The sequence below is a fragment of the Diabrotica virgifera genome, chromosome 5, assembly GCF_917563875.1.
Source record: "Diabrotica virgifera virgifera chromosome 5, PGI_DIABVI_V3a".
Lineage (NCBI taxonomy): Eukaryota > Metazoa > Arthropoda > Insecta > Coleoptera > Chrysomelidae > Diabrotica > Diabrotica virgifera.
In genome coordinates this window covers 163,046,971-163,058,678 of record NC_065447.1, presented here as the reverse complement: position 1 = coordinate 163,058,678, position 11,708 = coordinate 163,046,971, and the positions used below count along the sequence as shown (strand labels likewise).

General features: G+C 29.8%; 1 non-coding gene across 1 annotated transcript; it reads left to right on the top strand.

Annotated features, from left to right (window-relative positions):
- The first annotated feature begins 3,206 nt into the window (after positions 1–3,206).
- On the top strand, positions 3,207–3,289 carry Trnal-cag (transfer RNA leucine (anticodon CAG)). Its single transcript has one exon. It is a non-coding gene; the product is annotated as a tRNA-Leu (tRNA).
- Positions 3,290–11,708: the final 8,419 nt, after the last annotated feature.

The window sequence follows — 11,708 nt, the reverse complement described above, 5'->3', positions numbered from 1 at the left end:
GCTTTAATATTGAATTTAAGCAAAAAACAATATTTATTTGCCAAATAAACATTTTTTCCTGTTTTCGGATAGCAATAAAATGTATTTTGAATTAAATACAATACACACATTCTTCTTTTTATGTTAATAAATTTAATTAAAGAAATTTTTTTGGGCACCCTGTATAAATAATTATGTTAGTGTTTATATTACTGAATAAAGAATTGAATTACCTTTCAAATGAGCTATCACACGACCCCTATTCTCATTTAAAAAAAAATCATCGATGACGTCATCACGAACAGATGGGTGACGTCACTAGTATGATATATATGTCAAAAAGTCGTAATTTAAAAATAAAAATTGACCTGTTTCGGGATTTTTTTCCAAAATCATCCGTTCTTGAGAAAATGAATTTATTCCAACTTTTACGTGCTCACTGTATAGTATATTCATGTACAAGAAAAAAAAGTTATAATGAGAAATTTAAAAAATAATCCTAAAATCAAAAATCGTTGCAAGTACTTATTACATTTTGAAAAATAATATCTTATTCAAAAATAATCCTCGAATTTTTTGTAATACAAAATTTTAAAGTAAACAAAATAAGCTTTTTTTATTATATAATATAATATATACCTAAATGTAGAAGAAAAAAAGTTATAATGAGAAATTTCAAAAATAATCGTAAAAAATGTAAAAAATAATATTTTTTTATATTAGGTATTATATATTATATAATATAATATTATATTATATATACTATATATAATATAATATTATATAATATACAATATATCATATAATAATATAATTTTATTTTTATATTATATTATAAAAAATCGTTAAAAGTATAAAACTTTGAAAAACCATAATCTCTTTAAAAAAAAAAGTCGTACAACGTTAGACAGTAGACCATTTTAAAGCTAATTGATTTCCATTTCTATTTCGTGTACCATTTCATATACCTAAAGTTACGTGGAAAAAAGTTACAGAACAATATTTTAGAAATTACAAGGAAAATTGCCCAAAATTGCTGTGAGTGGCGAACTTTGAAAAATCATATTTCGAAAACTATAAATCCTAATTACCTCTACTACACAACATTTTAAAGAAGAAATATGTAGATTTTTTTCTGTAAAGCAATGTCTACACCTATATCCTCGTGGACAAAAGTTATGGGACAAAAAACAAAATTTCTTTCTTTTGGGTTTCTTTGTGCTTTTTCTTTTGAATATATTTTTGTAAAAAAAAGTATCATTGACTTTAAAAAGCGATATTTAGATAGGAAATTTAACCAGAAACAATTTTTATGTAGGTATGTTTATACCAAAAGTGCATAGAACTCACCCTAATGTAACCTGTGCCCAGGGACTAATTCAAAAATGCCCATTTCTCAAAAACGCACCCCTTTAAATGGTAGCACTCCGCGGTTTTTTCATATATAGATGTCCATTGACCATATGAAATAATAAAACCCCGTTAACGTTGTAGTTCCTTTTAGCTATCTTATTTTGAATATAATCAATAGCCTAAATATCAGAATCAAAAGTATATATTAGTCCAGTCGGGATAGCATTTGACCTTGAATGCCGAGCTGCCCAAAATTTTATTTTTCTGATCTTTAAGGGAGTCAATAGTAGCCTAAATTTAAAATCACGAATTTTCTTTTAGAAGAAATTTCTTTTTAACAATTTTTGTCGTGAGGTCGATATTTTCGAGTTAATTTTACTTACAGTAGACGCCTATACTTTTGACTATAATATTGCATGTAACTTTTTTGGTATTGTAATATAATTCAAATCCTTCTCACCACTTAAAGTCCTATGTTTTGTCTATCTGTGGACAAATTTTCAGCCAAATCGATTATGATGTATTTTGGGAATGGAGAAAAATGTAAAAAACGGTATTTTAACGTCTTCTACACTATAAAATTTGATCAAAAGCTTGCTTTGAATTAAAGTAACTTGTTATAATGCCATATAATGACATTTTTGAGTCCTTTCTATTAAAATATTATGTTTTTCATTGATATTTTACGATAGAAAATGCAAATTTGTTTAAATAAACACCAAATCACTGTAAAATCGCATAAAATAACATTTTGAGAAAAAAAGAAAAAGATTTTTTGACCTTAAGGCTATGGGTATGGAAAAGTGTTAAAGTGATTTTTTAATAATATGTTGTTATTTTGGAACGCTTACAATTTTGAATATCTCTAACAACAAAATACTTGGATCACAGGATATATCTGATGTATTCTCTGCTTGGATCTTCCACAAATAATACACAATAAATAACTTTTTATTAAGTTCACGTCTTAAATCAATTATTTATCAAATACACTATATATCAATAATATTTAATCAATTTCTCAAAATATTCCCGATGCAATGTCAAATATTTAAAATTGTCACTGATTGTCAGTGTCTGACTGACAATATATGCTGACAATATTATATGTATTATATTCGGTTGAGTGCGTTGTAAGACAAAGACAGATTTGGAAAATATTACCACGGCATTGTGTTCATTTTTTTCAAATCCTGAAAAAACCAATAAATATTTTTGAAAAATTTAAACGAACAATGAAAGACTAAATTATTACCGAGGGCCGAAAGTCCCTTAGAATAAATAAAAAGTTTATTTTGAATGAGATATTTGAAATTAAAAATCACACTAAATTTTCTCTTAGTTTTTTCACCCCTGTAACTTATTAAAATAAACATTATAGAAGTTCTCAGGGACTTTCGGCCCTCGCTAATAACGTAATCTTTCATTCTGCGTTTAAATTTTTCAAAAATATTTATTAGTTTTCTCAGGATTCGAAAAAAATTAATCCCCATTTGAATAGCATTGCAGCCGAAAATACGTACCGATCCTCTTAAATATCTTATTTGTATGTCCCGCAGAAGCTATATACCAATTTTCAGACAAATCGGAGGTCCAAAATTTTTTTTGCTCCAAAATTGAGTGATTTGAAATGGAATGACCCGTATAAAGAGTTGCATATCGTTTAGTATAGGCCTGAATAGCAAAAATAAACACACTATGTAATGCTCATAATATTTATTTATAAATCAGACTACTAATAATTATCAACGTAACGATAAGAGAAATGAGAACTAAAATTCTTTATATTAGTCATTTAATTAATTATTTAATATTAAATAACATTAAACTAACTCCATCGGTATGAATATCAGTATTTTTCCAAATTTGTAGAAGTCAGGATGGCCGAGCGGTCTAAGGCGCTGCGTTCAGGTCGCAGTCCACTCTGTGGGCGTGGGTTCGAATCCCACTTCTGACAAACATTTTTTGTTTTTTAATAACTGTTTATGCAGTGTATATTATACAGTGGAACCTCGATAAGTCGGATAGGTCGGGACCGCGGCCGATCCGGGTTAGCAGGAGAATATGGTAACAGTTAATCAAAGACGGTATACTTACAGATAACTTTACTTCTTTACTTAATCAGTAGACCCATTTGTACCTTTCGGTGTTCGGACAATTCATTAAATTACAATATACAGATAAACTCCATTATAATTGCAAAAACACATATTATGCACAGTAGGTACATCTAGATTACGTACTGTTGTATATACAGTAATTGTCAGTACAGTATTCTACTATATACATTTTTACTTCTTAAAAAACTCAGTCAAAGTGTAAAAATGTTTGTTATGTCTGATGAAAATCGGTCCGGGTTAGCCGGACTTCCGGGTTATCGGAGGCCGACTTATCGGGGTGACACTGTATATTTTAAAGTATCTATATAAAATAATGAGTATTTACATCATTTTTCTATGTTTTTAAAATCCCAAGGAATAAGCTTGGTTCGAAAAAAATGCAATTTTTATAGTATGTAATACAGTTGAACCCGTTTATTGGAATTAGTCCAGGGTAATAAGGTTTTTTCCATGACACTCGAACAGCCAGGGTACTGAAGCGTTTTTTCGACAGGTAATACCTATAAGAGCAAATTGTAACTATTTCCTGCGTAGTATCTGGCGGCCATTTTTATTTATAAACAATTAAGTGTCAAAAAATGGAATTTTTCACTTTTTTTTTCAAATCAATGGAAAACAGTGAAACTTATGGTTTTTTTAGTACAAATATCTTCGAGATTATGGAAAAAGCTTTAAAATGACGTATTACAAAGTTTGATATACCTACTCATTTATTGTTAATATAATTGCGAAAAAAGGTCGGAATTACAAAAAAAAATTATTTTTGCAATAACTGTTGTAAAAATGAAAGGGTTCTTTGATGATTAATATGTGATAAAAATTTTAAAGCGATTCATTCAATTGATTAAATTTTATTCAAATTGTTTATCCCAGAGAGCATTTTTTTTGCAATATCATAAGTCAGAAGAAAATGATGTTCGAACCATTCCACATATTTCTATTCCTATATTTTCAACTTGGTCTAAAAAAAAGTGAATAAAAAAACCCGTGTTGAGCTGGCCCCCCCCCCCCCACTTGCAAAAATTAAAAAACAAATAGCCTTGATTTATGAGCTATTTATGAGCTCTCATATTCCGCAAACTAAAAATTTTGAGCTCGTTCCACTGAGCAGGAATTTAATACCCTAGTGGGGGGGGGGGCTGAGTCAGCCCCCCCACTACTTAAAAATAGGAATATTGAATCGGTTTTTGCGGCAGAATTACGAGCTATTTATGAGCTCTTGAAATTATATAGTTTCGATTTTTGAGCTCATCCCCTTCACCCCCAAACAACCCTTTAATTGATTTAACTTAAGAGAAAGATGCTGAGAAAACTTAAAATATATCGTATTGCGGATATAATTCCTATAGCTTATATAGTCTAAGAATAAACTATTAAATCAAGGGCATTTCGATTATTGAGCTACAACCCCTTCGCAAGAAAACCACCCTATCTTCCCAGTTTAAGAGAAAGTTGTATTTAAAATGCGTTAAACTAATTATTTGGCGACTACATATCATTTAATAATTTATAAGCTTCCAAATTACGCGCATTTAGATCAGTAAATTGCAATTTATTTTGTATAGTGCAGTCACTGAAGGTAAAAATCAACGATTACCTTCAAGTTCGGTGAACCTTCATCGATTTTCACGAAAATTGGTCAGTGGTTAGAGGATACGTCAAGAAACAAAGGTGACATGGTACCACCTTGCGCCTTTACCCTGAGGGTGGATACCGCCCCTTATCGGGGGTGAAAATTATTTTATAAAAAATAACTGCACAAATCAATAAATGAACAAATTAAAAGCAAAATTTATTATATAAAGTTAATAAAATAAGTCAATACTTTTTAAGTTATTAAAGATCAAAGATTTTAATTATTTGTGAAAAAAATGCATGTTTTAAAGAGGTTGTTTGTAAATCACTGAAAAACTGTAAGTTTTTACAAAAAAGTTAATAGTAGTTTAATTCGTATAGCTTATATTCTAAGAATAAACTCTTAAATCACGCACCTTTCGATTATATAGCTACAACCCCTTCGCAAGAAAACGACCCCATTTTCCCGGCTTAAGAGAGAGTTGTTCTTAAAATAATTTAAATTGATTATTTGGCGACTACATATCGTTTAATAATTTATTAGCTTGCAAAATATACGCATCTCAATTATTGAATTGCCATTTTCTTTCTATAGTGCAGTCACTGATGGTAAAAATCAACTATTACCTTCGATTTCGGTAAATTTCCATTTATTTTCACGAATTGACAATAACAACTTGGGGTTTTAGCCTGGGGTATATGTCACCCCTTCTCGGAAGTGAAAATTACTTTATTAAAAATAACCCCACAAATCGAGAGAGGGACAAATTGTAAACAAAATTTGTTATATAATGTGATTAAAATAAATCAATACTTTTTGAGTTATTAAACATCAAATATTTTAATTTTTGGAAAGAAAATGCATGCTTTAGAGCGATTTTTCATAAATGACTCAAAAACTGTAAGTTTTTACAAAAAAGTTTTCATCACTAAAATTGAAGCTAATAAAAAATATAATAAATTGCTTACTTGAAAAACCTTTAATGCTAATTTAAAGTAAGTTATTGGTAATTAAATGTATATTTTTTTCCGCGACTGTTCAAATCTAAGGGTTCAAGCTTAAATAACGGGAAAAAGATGCATTTTATAACACTTAGGTACTAAATACTTGTCAAAGTACTTAGAAATACCCATCAAAAATAAGATCCAGAAAAAGTTGATAGTATCAAAATCCGCTCACCAATTTTCGTGAAAATGAATGGAGATTTACCGATTGATTTTTACCTTCAGTGACTGCACTATAGAAAGAAAATGGCAATTCAATAATTGAGATGCGTATATTTTGCGAGCTCAGAAATTATTAAACAATATATAGTCGACAAATAATTAATTTAAATTATTTTAAGTACAACCCTCTCTTAAGCCGGGAATAAGGGATGGTTTTCTTGCGAAAGGGTTGTAGTTCAATAATCGAAAGGCGCGTGATTTTAGAGTTTATTCTTAGAATATAAGCTATACGAATTAAACTACTATTAACTTTTTTGTAAAAACTTACAGTTTTTCAGTGATTTAAAAAAACCTCTTCAAAACATGCATTTTTTTCACAAATAATTAAAATCTTTGATCTTTAATAACTTAAAAAGTATTGACTTATTTTATTAACTTTGTATAATAAATTTTATTTTTTATAAAATAATTTTCACCCCCGAGAAGGGGCGGTATCCACCCTCAGGGTAAAGGCGCAAGGTGGTACCATGTCACCTTTGTTTCTAACCACTGACCAATTTTCGTGAAAATCGATGAAGGTTCACCGAAATTGAAGGTAATCGTTGATTTTTACCTTCAGTGACTGCACTATACAAAATAAATTGCAATTTACTGATCTAAATGCGCGTAATTTGGAAGCTTATAAATTATTAAATGATATGTAGTCGCCAAATAATTAGTTTAACGCATTTTAAGTACAACTTTCTCTTAAGCCGGGAAGATAGGGTGGTTTTCTTGCGAAGGGGTTGTAGCTCAATAATCGAAATGCCCTTGATTTAATAGTTTATTCTTAGAGTATATAAGCTATAGGAATTATATCCGCAATACGATATATTTTAAGTTTTCTCAGCATCTTTCTCTTAAGTTAAATCAATTAAAGGGTTGTTGGGGGGTGAAGGGGATGAGCTCAAAAATCGAAACTATATAATTTCAAGAGCTCATAAATAGCTCGTAATTCTGCCGCAAAAACCGATTCAATATTCCTATTTTTAAGTAGTGGGGGGGGGGCTGACTCAGCCCCCCCCCACTAGGGTATTAAATTCCTGCTCAGTGGAACGAGCTCAAAATTTTTAGTTTGCGGAATATGAGAGCTCATAAATAGCTCATAAATCAGGGCTATTTGTTTTTTAATTTTTGCAAGTGGGGGGGGGGGGGCAGCTCAACACGGGTAATAAAAAATGCATTTATTAGTAATAAATAATTATGCAAAAGTATCGTAAATCTTTCCTTATATACTTTTTATTTTGTTATATAAGAAATTATACATACTTATTACAATTTTTTATCAATTATGATATAGATAACATTACTTGGTAGTTGTGCACTTAAAACGGGGTAAAAAAGTTAATTTTTGTGAAAAAAGTTATTCAAAAAGTTTATAAAGAAAAATTGACGATACTTTTGCATAATTATTTATTATTAATAAATGCATTTTTTATTCATTTTTTTAAACCGTGTTGAAAATGTAGCTCATGCTCTTTCATTTGACACCCGTGGAATGGTTCTAAGGTCATTTTTTTCTGACTTATTGTTGTTCTGAAGCTATTTTCTTGTGGCATTTTTATAATCAAGTATATTCAAATGGGAAATAAGCCACAATTTTACCTAAAAATGATTTTATTAACGTTTCGACGCCCAAGTCGGGTGTCGTTGTCAAAATACAAAATAATACTAAATAAACAAAAATGTTGTTGCTTAGTAAAAAATTCTTCTAATAATTTATTTAATCTGACTCATTTATATCGGCAATTCAGACACGAATTATACATTTTAAAGTAGACGACTTTAAAATGATATTGCCAATATTGATGAGTTGCGTTCCTGGGACGACTTTACTAAAAGATAGTTCATTCGATTACATGAAATCAATCCCAACTCAAGAATATCCGCCACAAAAAATCATAGCATGTGATCTGTCTTTAAAAAGACAACCAAATGCAACGGTGGCACTGAAACTCTCGCGTTAGAGATTCCATAGTAAATCACGAGGGAAAACCAGGAAAAACCTCGTGATACTATCCCGACATCGTAAGTATTTGTGTTTACATTTAGTTTACTCTCAAAACTAATACCAAATTCTGACTTGATATTTTAAATTTTAAATAATACTAAAATACTAAATAAATAGTAAATCAGTAACATATCGAGTTAGTACATATCGTCTACTTTAAAATGTATAATTCGTGTCTGAATTGCCGATATAAATGAGTCAGATTAAATAAATTATTAGAAGAATTTTTTACTAAGCAACAACATTTTTGTTTATTTAGTATTTGACAACGACACCCGACTTGGGCGTCGAAACGTTAATAAAATCATTTTTAGGTAAAATTGTGGCTTATTTCCCAATTGAATATACTTGATTTCTGACTTATGTTATTGCAAAAAAAATGCTCTCTGTTCCGACCTTTTTCCACAATTATATTAACAATAAATGAGTATATCAAACTTTGTAATACGTCATTTTAAAGCTTTTTCCATAATCTCGAAGATATTTGTACTAAAAAAATCATAAGTTTCACTGTTTTCCGTTGATTTGAAAAAACGGAGGAAATGTCATTTTTGACAGTTAATAATTGTTTATAAATAAAAATGGCCGCCATATCCTACGCAGGAAATAGTTATAATTTCTTCCTATAGGTATTACCTGTCGAAAAAACGCTTCAGTACCCTGGCTGCTGAAGTGTCACGAATAGGGTATATTTTTGTCCTATTACCCTGGCCTAAATAGCCTTCGTGCTTCGTGCCAAGCAAAATATTCATCTAATCGGGATATTTCTAATAACCGATCATTGATAGCTAGTAGAAATAAGTGTACCGAATATACGTGATTATTTTTTTCACCTGTCAAATTCTGACGTTTTTGCTTTTTCAGCCAATCACCACGCGTAGTTCTAGCCAATCATTGAGTGTAATACTGATAAAACAGCCTCTTCCTTGATAAAACAGTCTCTTCCCTGATAAAACTTAAGGTACCCTAAATTTCACATAATACGTTACGAACGACATTGGAAAATCTCATATTAGTTATAAAAATTGTGTTTTTAATAATTGTTTATTTTCGATTTAAACAGATTTTTATGTATTAACAATATAATAAATAAATTGGTTCATTTTTAAATCATAAAATAATTTATCTATAACCTACTTAAGACATTGATCCTAGTTGTCTTAAAAATATTTCACAGATGCCCGTATTTACTAATAATACATATTGGTTCACAAAATAATCTTTTCAAATACCACTCGTCCTCTAAATTTTGCTTGATAAATTTTTTCGTTTTCATACTTAAACTTCTTTATTTAGGGTAAAATCACTCAAATCAAATCACTCAATCAATAAAATCACTCAAATCACTCGTCCTTCGGACTCGTGATTTTATCATTCGGTTTGTTTTCGTAATTTTACCAAATAAAGAAGTTTTCGTGAAAACAAAAAAATTTATCGATAAAATTTAGAGGACTCGTGGTATTACCTTTGATTATAGACCGGGCAGTATCATCGCCCGCGCTAGCGATATTATTTTGATTCGATTTTTTTGCAAAAACTTACTCAAAAAGAGGTTCTTATAAATGGTGTCGGGCGGTGACGTGGTCGAAAAATTGTTTAATCAATTTTTTTTAAACAAATTCACAAAAATAATTTTTTCATTTCGAAAAATCATTTTTTAGATAATTTGGGTCATTCTGAGCAAAAAAGGTCTCTTGTAATTTTTCTCTAAAATTGATTGTTGTCGAGTTATATTCGATTAAAAATTTGAAAAATGCGAAAATAGCCATTTTCAACGCTTAATCACTAGATTAAAAATCATGATATTCAAAAAATGACCAAATCAAGTTTCAAACTCCTCCTTCAAGGTCCTGACGAGATTTTTGGCATTATTTTATTACAAAGCTGCTATTTTTAATTATTAACAATTAGCGCTATAGTCCAACTGTATCGTCGCCCCCGTTAGCGAAATTATTTCGATTAGATTTTTTTGCACAAACTTACTCAAAAGAGGTCCTTATAACACATCCACAGGGTGCCGGGCAGTGCCGTGGTCGAAAAATTGTTTAAACAATTTTTTTAAACAAATTCACAAAAATTATTTTTTTATTGCGAACGATTTATTTTTTAGATAAATTGGGTTATTCTGAGCAAAAAATGTCTCTTGTGATTTTTCTCTAAAATTGAGTGTTGCCGAGTTATATGGCCATTTTCGCATTTTTCAAAATTTAAATCGCGTATAACTCGACAACAATCAATTTTAGAGAAAAATTACAAGAGACCTTTTTTGCTCAGAATGTCCCAGATTATCTAAAACAAATTGTTCGAAATAAAAAAATTATTTTTATGAATTTGATTAAAAAAAATTGTTTACAAACAATTTTTCGACCACGGCACCGCCCGGCACCATGTGGATATGTTATAAGAACCTCTTTTTAAGTAAGTTTGTGCAAAAAGATCGAATCGGAATAATTTGGCTAGCGGGGGCGACGATATTGCCCGGTCTAAATATTATGTACTATGTACCTACATACCTACTATTTATGTACATACACACAGTGCACAGATTCTAAAGGTTCTGGTGGGGGATGGCGTCTATGCGCAGTATTATAATCAGTGTATGAGAGAGAAAATATTTGAAATAATGAAATAAGAAAATTTTTCTACGACATTACTTTACCCGTGAGTAATGGCTCATTACTCAAGGGTCATTACTCATGGGTTGAAGTTAGATTCAAGTGGTGCATGGCACTTTTAATATACCTATTAGAAAATAAAATTACTTAAACTTTTTTATTTAATAAAAGAATCATTGTAATTTATATCAAAAATTAAATTCGAAAAATGTTTAAAGGATTTTTAACTGTAACAATGGGTTAGTATGTGTTAGTATATTTTTTACGTTTAAATTTCAACATTTGACATTAAGATTGACGTTATTAAAAGGTAAACAAATATAAACAATCGGTGTTAATTCCGTAAAAGGACTTACGGATATGAAATGTATATCAATGAATTCTGTTTTACTTACTGTTGATTGTACAATAGATTTTTATTGAGAGCACACCTTTGTTTTCATGTAATTGCCTTAAAATATGTCTTATTTTTAAAAGCCACCGCCATTCCATGACAGTAATGACAACTGTTTCATTGTTTCATAAGCTCAAGAAGGGTAATTCTAGCAGTGTTGCCATAGTTATATAAAATATATTTTCTTATGAAAAATAAAATCTTTCGATTTGAAATAATGTTAGTAGTTGATAATTATATTTTTCTACTAATCAAAATAAAAAGGTCGTAGAAAAAGTATAGTATTCTACTTGCATGTAATGGCTATTACATGCTCGTTGAATAATATACTATTATATTATTTGTCATTTCATTACTTGGAATACTTTCGCTCTCATACACCGACTATAATATTGCGCATAGACGTCATCCCCCACCGGCACCTTTAGAATTTGTGCACTGTACACATATAACCT